Below are 9991 nucleotides of genomic sequence, written 5' to 3'. Positions count from 1 at the left end.
AATGCAGAATACCGTGTAGTAGGTAGTTGGTGGACACAAATGGCATAGTTTTTGGCTCAAGGATTTGGATGCACGAGAAGAATTCCTCTCAATACAAGGCTAGGCTAGCAAGGTTGTTTGAAGCCAAACACAAGTATGAACCGGTACGAGTCAAAACTTACATAAGAACACATTGCAAGCATTATAAGACTTTACATCTGTCTTCCTTGTTGTTCAAACACCTTACCGAAAAATATCTAGACTTTAGAGAGACCAATCATGCAAACCAAATTTCAACAAGCTCTATGAAGTTCTTCATTAATAGGTGCAAAGTACATGATGCAAGAGCTTAAACATGATCTATTTGAGCTCAAAACAATTGCCAAAGTATCAAATTATTCAAGACCATATGAAGCTATATACCGTTTCCAACCAAATAGCAATTAACGAAGCAATTTCACTGTTCGCCATGAACATTAAAGCATAACTAAGAAACACAAGTGTTCACCTGAAAAGCGGAGCTTGTCTCTCTCCCGCAATCATGGTAGGATCCGATTTATTAAGAGAATGAAAATAAGCGAAAATAAAAGCAACACGTACGCTCCAAGTAAAGTACATAAGATGTGACGGAATAAAATATAGTTTGCCTAGGAGTGACCCGATAGTCGTCGATGAAGAAGGGGCTGCCTCGGGCATCCCAAGCATGAATTTATTCAAGAGAAACAAGACAACGAAAGCCCAGGCAAAAGCACACAGACGTTCCAAGTAAAGCATAAGATGTGACGGAATAAAAATATAGTTTCACTAGAGGTGACTCGATAAGTTGTCGATGAAGAAGGGGATGCCTTGGGCATCCCCAAGCTTAGATGCTTGAGTCTTCTTAAAATATGCAGGGATGAACCACCGGGGCATCCCCAAGCTTAGACCTTTCACTCTTCTTGATCATATTGTATCATCCTCCTCTCTTGATCCTTGAAAACTTCCTCCACACCAAACTTAAAGCAAACTCATTAGAGGGTTAGTGCATAATGAAAAATTCATATATTCAGAGGTGACATAATCATTCTTAACACTTCTCGACATTGCACAAAGCTACTGAAAGTTAATGGAATAAAGAAATTCATTCAACATAGCAAAGGAGGCAATGCGAAATAAAAGGCAGAATCTGTCAAAACAGAACAGTCCTTAAAGACGAATTTTTCAGAGGCACTTAACTTGCTCAGATGGAAAAACACAAAAACTAATGAAAGTTGCGTACATATCTGAGGATCACGCACGTAAATTGGCAGATTTTTTTGATTTTTCTACAGAGAGATCTACGTAAATTCGTGACGAACTGACAAATCTGTTTACGCGCGATAATCCAAATCTAGTATCAACTTTACCATAGAGACTTTACTTGGAACAAAAACATGATAAGGAGAGGTTGCTACAGTAGTAACAACTTCCAAGACTCAACAAAACAGTAGCAAAATAAACACATGGGTTATCTCCCAAGAAGTGCTTTCTTTATAGCCATTAAGATGGGCTCAGTAATTTTAATGATGGTCTCATGAAAATAGAAAATGAACCAAAAGGAGCATCAAGAAGCAAATTCAAAACACATTTAAGCCTAACCCACTTCCTATGAAAAGGAATCTTGTACACAAATAAATTCATGAAGAACAAAGTGACAAGCATAGGAAGATAAAACACGAGTAACTTCAAAATTCTCAACATAAAGAGGGAAACTTAATATTATTAAGATGCATGTAACCATGTTTCCCTCTCTCATAATAACTTTCAGTAGCATCATTGATGAAATCCACAATATAACCATCACTTAAAACATTCTTATCATGGTTCATATGCATAAAAGTATCATTAATTTTGGCATAAGAAGAATTCTTCTCATTAATAGTAATTGGAGCAGGATCATTATCAAGAATTTGAACATGGTAAACAAGTTGCATACTAAGGGAATTGTTTTTGGCAATCCAATCATAACTATGACAAGTTTCATAAGGATAGTTATAACCTATATCATAGCATTCTTTATAATAATCATCAAAGATTGGAGGCATAGTGTCATCATAAGAAATAGAATAGTTATCTTTCACGGTATGTTCATCTGTGACCATACCATCATTGTTACTAGAAGGAGATGTATCAAACATATAATGATCAGTTGCAAAAGGATTTTCAAACACCTCATCCCCAAGCTTAGAGCTTTCTATATCATTATGGGAGGAAGCATGGATAGTACTGATACTATGGCAATTATTAACATCATCATTTTCAGAATTAGTTTCCCAGAGATTTTCAATATCAAAAGTAGTGTGCTCTTTCAAATCATGATCACTAATGTAGGTAAAGGGCATAGGAAGATCATTGTACTCAGATTCATTATCATAATAATCATCAGGAGCAACATACTTACGGTTACCTATCGTTATCTCATACACGCGGGGATATGCTGTTACCTCTTTCTTTTTATTCCCCTTCTTCTTCTTCTTCTTCTTCTTCTTCTTCTTCTTCGTTCCCTTCTTCTTCTTCTCATTCTCCTTGTTCCTTTCTTTAGGAGGGAGAGGCTTGAAGGGAGAGGCTTCTCCACAGAACCTGATTTATTTCCAGAAACAATAGAAGAAACTTGGGAGGATTCCTCCTTTTCATTAATAAGTTTAAAACACACAACGGTCCTATCATATTTTGGCAAAGTGTCATCTTCTAAAATATTCTGTATGTAAGTATTTGTATGGCAATTATTAATGCAATAAGAAAGACACCCATGCAGGACATCATCAATATCAAGATCGTTAATATCTAACAAAGAAATTTTTCTTGATAACTCTTCACACTTCAAAAATAAGGTAAGTTCATCATGCTGATTAGGAGTAATTTCATCATCACAATACAAATTTGCAGCACTCATGGGGTTCGAATTATCATTGGAGGAGCATTGAAAATTAAAATGACCAACTCTATGGCAAAGTTCACAAATAAAAGGATTGAGGGCACACACTTTTTCACCAAGATCATCTAGAGCCCTAGACCACTTTCTAGTTTTTTCATTCCTATGATGGATACAATATTCATCTTCGATTTGATTAATTCCACAAGGTCTATGTATTCCACAAAAATTAACATGCTTATAGGAAATAGAATTTTCAGAAGTTTGAACATGTTCATTGCAATCATTAATAACAGTTTCATCCTTCATGCAAGTGTCTTTAAAAGGTTCATGATACTTATCAAAATTCTTCCTAGGCAATTCAAAATGAGAAGCAAAAGCTTTATAAAGATTTGCAACAACTTGAGAGTCAAGACCATAAGTAGCACTCATATTTCGAAATTCATCAGTATCCATAAAAGTTTCAATGCATTCATAATCATAATTTATACCTGACTCTCTACCTTTGTCATTCTCCCAATCTTCAGCGTTCTCCTCAATCCGATCAAGAAGATCCCATCTAGCTTCAACCTCCTTGCTTGTGAAAGATCCCTCCAAACAGGCATCTAGATAGTCCTTGTGATGTCCTGAAAGCCTTGCATAAAAATTATTAATAATAACATTACGGGGGAGCTCATGAATGGGACATTTGAGCATTAGTGACTTCAATCTCCCCATGCTTGGGAAATACTCTCTCCATCACGAGGATAAAAGTTATAAATGTAATTCCTATCAATATGCACTTCATGAGGAGGATAAAATTTAGAATAAAAGAGAGATACAATTTCCTCCCAACCAAGAGAATGACTATTCTTCAGCAATTTATACCAATGCGCCACTTTACCAGACAGCGAAATAGAGAATAGTTTCTTCCTCACTTCATCCATAGAGATACCTGCACACTTGAATAACCCACATAATTCTTGCAAAAATAGTAAATGATCTCCAGGATGGACAGTTCCATCCCCTTCATAGCGTTTATCCATAACACGTTCAATAATTTTCATGGGTATCTTGAAAGGAATACTTTCAGTAGGTGGATTTAAAATATCATAAGCATCATTAGAGTTATCGCGTATGGGAGATAAAGCATTATCAGAGCAAATTTTCTCCCCTAAAGATGGGATGCTAAAAAGATCATAAAAACTAGCTTCCCCAAGCTTAGACTTCTCCATAGAATTAGCAGTAATTGCGTTCATACTAATAACATTGCTACTAGCATGCAAATAAGGTTCCATAGGTTTTTTAATTTTTGCATCACACAATTCATGTCTTAACTCAGGAAATAGATTAAAAAGCTCACTGTTGTTTTCCATTATGCCTAACTAGTGAAAAATAAAAACAAGAAACAAAAAGATTTAATTGCAGAATCTAAAGGAGATACCTTCGAGCACTCACACACCGGCAACAGTGCTAGGAAATAGCTTAGTAGTCGGAGGATGTGAATACCTTTTACCTTACCTCCCCGGCAACGGCGCCAGAAAATAGCTTGATGTCTACGTGTGCTCCTATTCTTGTAGACGGTGTTGGGCCTCCAAGAGTAGAGGTTTGTAGAACAGCAGCAAGTTTCCCTTAAGTGAATCACCCAAGGTTTATCGAACACAGGGAGGTAGAGGTGAAAGATAGTCCTCTCAAGCAACCCTGAAATTAAGATACAAGAAGTCTCTTGTGTCCCCAACACACCTAATACACTTGTCAGATGTATAGGTGCACTAGTTCGACGAAGAGATAGTAAAACACAGGTGGTATAGATGGTAGTAAACAGTAATTGCGATATGAAGTAAATATTGCAGCAAGCGAACATGTAGCAGAACTTGTTGGAAACGGTGTTTCAATGCTTAGAAACAAGGCCTAGGGATCATACTTTCACTAGTGGACACTCTCAACAATGCAATCATAATTGAATATAAATATAAGCACTTCACTATGCTATTCTGAATTACTCTACGGCTGGATAACGAACACTAATTCACCATGTAGGGATGCAAAAGCAAACCTTAAACATGTATTCCCAAGTACTAATAAACACCCCACGCTGTCACTTTGAGCATTCATAGGAGGTACTAACACACCACAAATTCATAGAGACATCCAACTCAAATCATAACCAAGTGAACAAGTATTCTGTGAAATATAGCCTAAGAGACCCACACGGTGCACACACTGTCACCTTTACACAGGTGGGACAAGGAGTCTCCGGAGATCACATAAGTAAAATCCACTTGAATAACATAACTACATCTAGATTACAAAGCTCATCATATGGATCTCAATCATGTAAGGCAGCTCATGAGATCATTGTATTGAAGTACGAGAGAGAGATTAACCACATAGCTACCAGTAGATCCCTCAGCCTCGGGGAAAACTACTCCCTCCTCATCATAGGAGACAACAATGGCGATGAAGATGGCGGTGGTGTCGATGGAGATGATTCCGGGGGCAATTCCTCGTCCCGACAGTGTGCCGGAACAGAGACTTCTGTCCCCCGAATTGGAGTTTCGCGATGGCGGCGGCGTCCCTGGAGTCTTTCTGGAGTTTCGTCAATCGGTGTCGAGTTTTTAGGTCACGAGGGATCTTATAGGCGAAGAGGCGGAGTCGGAAGAGTCCCGAGGGGCCCACCCCATAGGGTGGGGCGGCCACCCCTCTGGCCGCGCCGGCCTATGGTGTGGAGGCCCTGGGCCTCCCCCTGGCTTGCCCTTCTGGCTCCGTGAGTCTTCCGGCGAAATATAATTTCTATGATTTTTTTGGATTTTTCCGAGCACTTTGGTTTTTTGGGCCTTTTGTTAATAGGTTAGTCCAGTAAATGCCATAATATGATATAAAGTGCATATAAAACATGTGAGTATTGTCATAAAACTAGCATGGAACATAAGAAATTATAGATACGTTTGAGACGTATCACGTATCCATGGAGCATCCTCATCATTTAACCTAATGCTTGGATCAGTGTTCACTTTGAAGGGCGGAATTTCACCAAACATATTATAATCTTCTGACATGTCTGTCTTGTCCTCCACTCCCACGATGTTTATTTTCCCTGAAAGAACAATGTGGCGCTTTGGATCATCGCATGATGTACTCGTTTTCTTATCTTTCCTTTTCCTCGGTTTGCTACTCATATCCTTCACATAGAAAACCTGAGCGACATCTTTGGCTAGGACGAATGGTTCCTCAAGGTAACCAAGATTGTTGAAATCCACCATTGTCATTCCGTATTGCTCGTCCACCTTTACCCACCTCTTGTTAGCATGAAACATTTGCACCGGAACAAAGGGACCTTAAAGGAGGGTCCATAGTCAAGTTCCCATATCTCCTCAATGTAACCATAATATGTGACCTTTTGCCCATTCTCGGTTGCTGCATCAAAGCGGACACCACTGTTTTGGTTGGTTCTCTTTTTATCTTGGGCGATCATGTAAAATGTATTCCTATTTATCTCGTACCCTTGGAAAGTCGTTATAGTCGAAGATGGTGTCTTGGACAACATGTACAGCTGAGCTCCAACATCATTGTCATTCATTAAATGTTTTCGCAACCAACCGCCGAAAGTCTCCATGTGGGCCTTTGTAATCTAGGATTCAGGCTTCCCCGGGTTGTTCGAGCGTAAAATATTCTTGTGTTCCTCGAAGTACGGAGCCACCAAGCTTGAATTTTGCAGAACTGTATGGTGTGCTTCGGTCATAGAATGGCCTTCCATACATATCGTTGATTTCCTTCCGATCGTGCCTTTTCCACTTAGTCTCCCCTCGTGCCGCGACTGAGGAAGACCAATCAACTTAAGGTCAGGAACATAGTCAACACAAAACTCAATTACCTCCTCATTTCCATAGCCCTTGGCGATGCTTCCTTCTGGCCTAGCATGGTTACGAACATATTTCTTTAATACTCCCATGAACCTCTCAAAGGGGAACATATTGTGTAGAAATACAGGACTGAGAATGGAAATCTCTTCGACTAGGTGAACCAGGAGGTGCGTCATAATATTGAAGAAGGATGGTGGGAACACCAACTCGAAACTGACAAGACATTGGACCACATCGTTCTGTAACCGTGGTAGATCTTCTAGATTGATTACCTTTTGAGAGTTTGCATTGAGGAATGCACATAGCTTCACAATGGCTACTCGAACATTTTCCGGTAGGAGCCCCCTCAAAGCAATCGGAAGCAATTGCGTCATAATCACGTGGCAGTCGTGAGACTTCAGGTTTCGGAACTTTTTGTCTGCCATATTTATTATTCCCTTTATATTCAACGAGAAGCCAGACGGGACCTTCATACTGCTCAGACATTCAAAAAAGATGACCTTCTCTTCTTTGGTAAGAGCGTAGCTGGCACGACCTTGAAACCGTTCCGGATGCCGGTCTTCTGGGTCTTTCAAAAGTTCCTGGTCCTACCGTGCTTCCTTTGTATCATTTGTCTTCCCATACACGCCCAAGAAGCTTAGCAGGTTCACGCAAATATTCTTCATACCATGCATCACGTCGATTGCAGAGCTGACATCTAGGACATTCCAATATTCTAGCTCCCAAAAAATAGATTTCTTCTTCCACATGGGTGCGTGCCCGTCAACTCCCTGCGGAACCGATTGTCCGCCAGGACCGTTTCCAAAGATGACTTTCAAATCCTTGACCATATCAAATACATCAGCACCAGTACGTTCCGCGGGCTTCGGCCGGTGATCTGCCTTGCCGTTGAAATGCTTGCCTTTCTTTCTTAAGTTATGATGTCGGGGAAGAAATCGACGATGCCCCAGGTACACGTTCTTCTTACAATTACCCAAATATATACTTTCAGTATCATGTAAGCAGTGCATGCATGCATTGTATCCCTTATTTGTCTGTCCCGAAAGGTTACTAAGAGCAGGCCAATCATTGATGGTTACGAAAAACAACGCTCGTAGGTCAAATTCCTCTTCTTTGTGCTCATCCCACACACGTCACCAGGGCTGCCCCACAACTGTAAAAGTTCATCAACTAATGGCCTTAGGTACACATCGATATCGTTGCCGGGTTGCTTTGGACCTTGGATGAGCACTGACATCATAATAAACTTTCGCTTCATGCACAACCAAGGAGGAAGGTTGTAGATGCATAGAGTCACGGGCCAGGTGCTATGGCTGGAGCTCTGCTCACCAAAAGGATTCATGTCATCTGTACTTAGACCAAATCTTATGTTCCTTGCGTCAGCTGCAAAATCTTTGAACTCTATATCGATCTTTCTCTATTGCGTTCCATCAGCGGGGTGTCTCAACTCCCCGTCCAACTTACGGTCCTCTTTGTGCCATCGCAACAACTTGGCATGCTCTTTGTTCATGAACAGACGTTTCAACTGTGGTATTATAGGAGCATACCACATCACCTTGGCGGGAACCCTCTTCCTGGTTTTCTCGCCCTCAACATCGTCACCAGGGTCATCGCCTCTGATCGTATAACGCAATGCAGTGCATACCGGGCATTCATTCAAATCCTCGTATTCACCGCGGTAGAGGATGCAGTCGTTAATGCATGCATGTATCTTCTGAACCTCTAAACCTAGAGGGCAGACGACCTTCTTTGCTTCGTACGTACTGGCGGGCAACTCGTTATTCTTTGGAAACATATTCTTCAACATTTTCAGCAACTTTTCAAATCCTAAGTCAGCTACACCTTCATGTGCCTTCCATTTCAGCAAATCCAGTGTGCAGCCTAGTTTTTTCAGACCATTATCGCATCCTAGGTACATCGACTTTTTGTGATCCTCTAACATGCGATCCAAATGCTCACTCTCCTTTTCAGTTTCGCAGCATCTCCGTGCATCAGCAATGGTCCGACCAAGATCATAGCGGGCTCATCACGTGCCTCTTCTTCACCTTCCCCTTCACCTTCCCCTTCTGCTTCCCCTCTTTCAGCATCCTCCATGAAAGTATCACTGAAATGATCATGATAGTTGTCATCGATATCATCCCCTTCTTCATCTTCTTCCATTCTAACCCCTCTTTCTCCATGCTTGGTCCAACAATTATAGCTTGGCATGAAACCGTGTCGAAGCAGGTGCACGTGAACGACTCTTGAGGTAGAGTGACCCTTCTGATTCTTACAGTCAGCACATGGACATATAACAAAACCGCTCTGCTTGTTCGCATTAGACACTACGAGGAAATCATTCAAACCCGTAATGAACTCATCCGAGAGTCGGTTACCGTACATCCATTGCCGATTCATCTGCATTATTATTATATAAAGTATATAATTAACCATCATGCATTTGTTAAACTAACTAGCTAGAAATAATAGAAATTAAACAATGAACTACACACATGCATATTTTATCAATGACACATGAAAGGTTCAAGTTGCTAACCACGATCGAGGAGGAAAAATAAATGAGAAGGCTTAAGTGTGGCTCGGACACTTCATATCATGTTTGTTTCATGCTCTCGGGCATTTCATCGAACACCTTGTGTGCATAAGAGGATCCAAGCCAAACCCACCACCCCTTGTGAATAGAAGTGGCACACCAAGTTGCTAAGTGAAGTGTGCTGAAGTGCATTTATAGGGGTGGACCTTTAGTCGCGGTTGGCCTGGCCAACCGCGACTAAAGCCCCTCCCGTCAACTAGCTGTCGATCGAGCCCGCTGGGCCCAGACCTTTGGTCGCGGTTCGTCTCCCGAACCGCGACTAAAGACCCCATTAGTCGCGGTTAGGACATTTTGGAGACTAAAGAGTGCGTATGGAAGCCTCTTTTTCTACTAGTGACATGTGGGCAAGAGATTTATATGTAAGCCAAGGGCAAAACTTCAGTAATCAGAGAAGATCAACATACCATTTGATTAGCTTATACCAGCGAGTAACAAAGCGAAACTGATGCATGCTTAGCTTCCACCGATGAGCAGCAAAATAAGGGTGCCAATATCTATCAATAAATCGATAATTAGTCATTCCACTAATATCGTTTGCTAATTCCAAAGAACCGCACCATTTGTACATGTAGGCAATACATGCAATGCAATAAGTAGCATAATTCAATGGAAAACTCCATATGATTCAACTATCAAGCGATGTTTTTCTTTCACAGACGCATTGTAAAAGAACCCAGTTTCTAGGAT

The sequence above is a fragment of the Lolium rigidum genome, chromosome 3 (genome assembly GCF_022539505.1).
Source record: "Lolium rigidum isolate FL_2022 chromosome 3, APGP_CSIRO_Lrig_0.1, whole genome shotgun sequence".
Classification (NCBI taxonomy): domain Eukaryota; kingdom Viridiplantae; phylum Streptophyta; class Magnoliopsida; order Poales; family Poaceae; genus Lolium; species Lolium rigidum.
Note: the sequence above shows the minus strand (reverse complement) of the source record.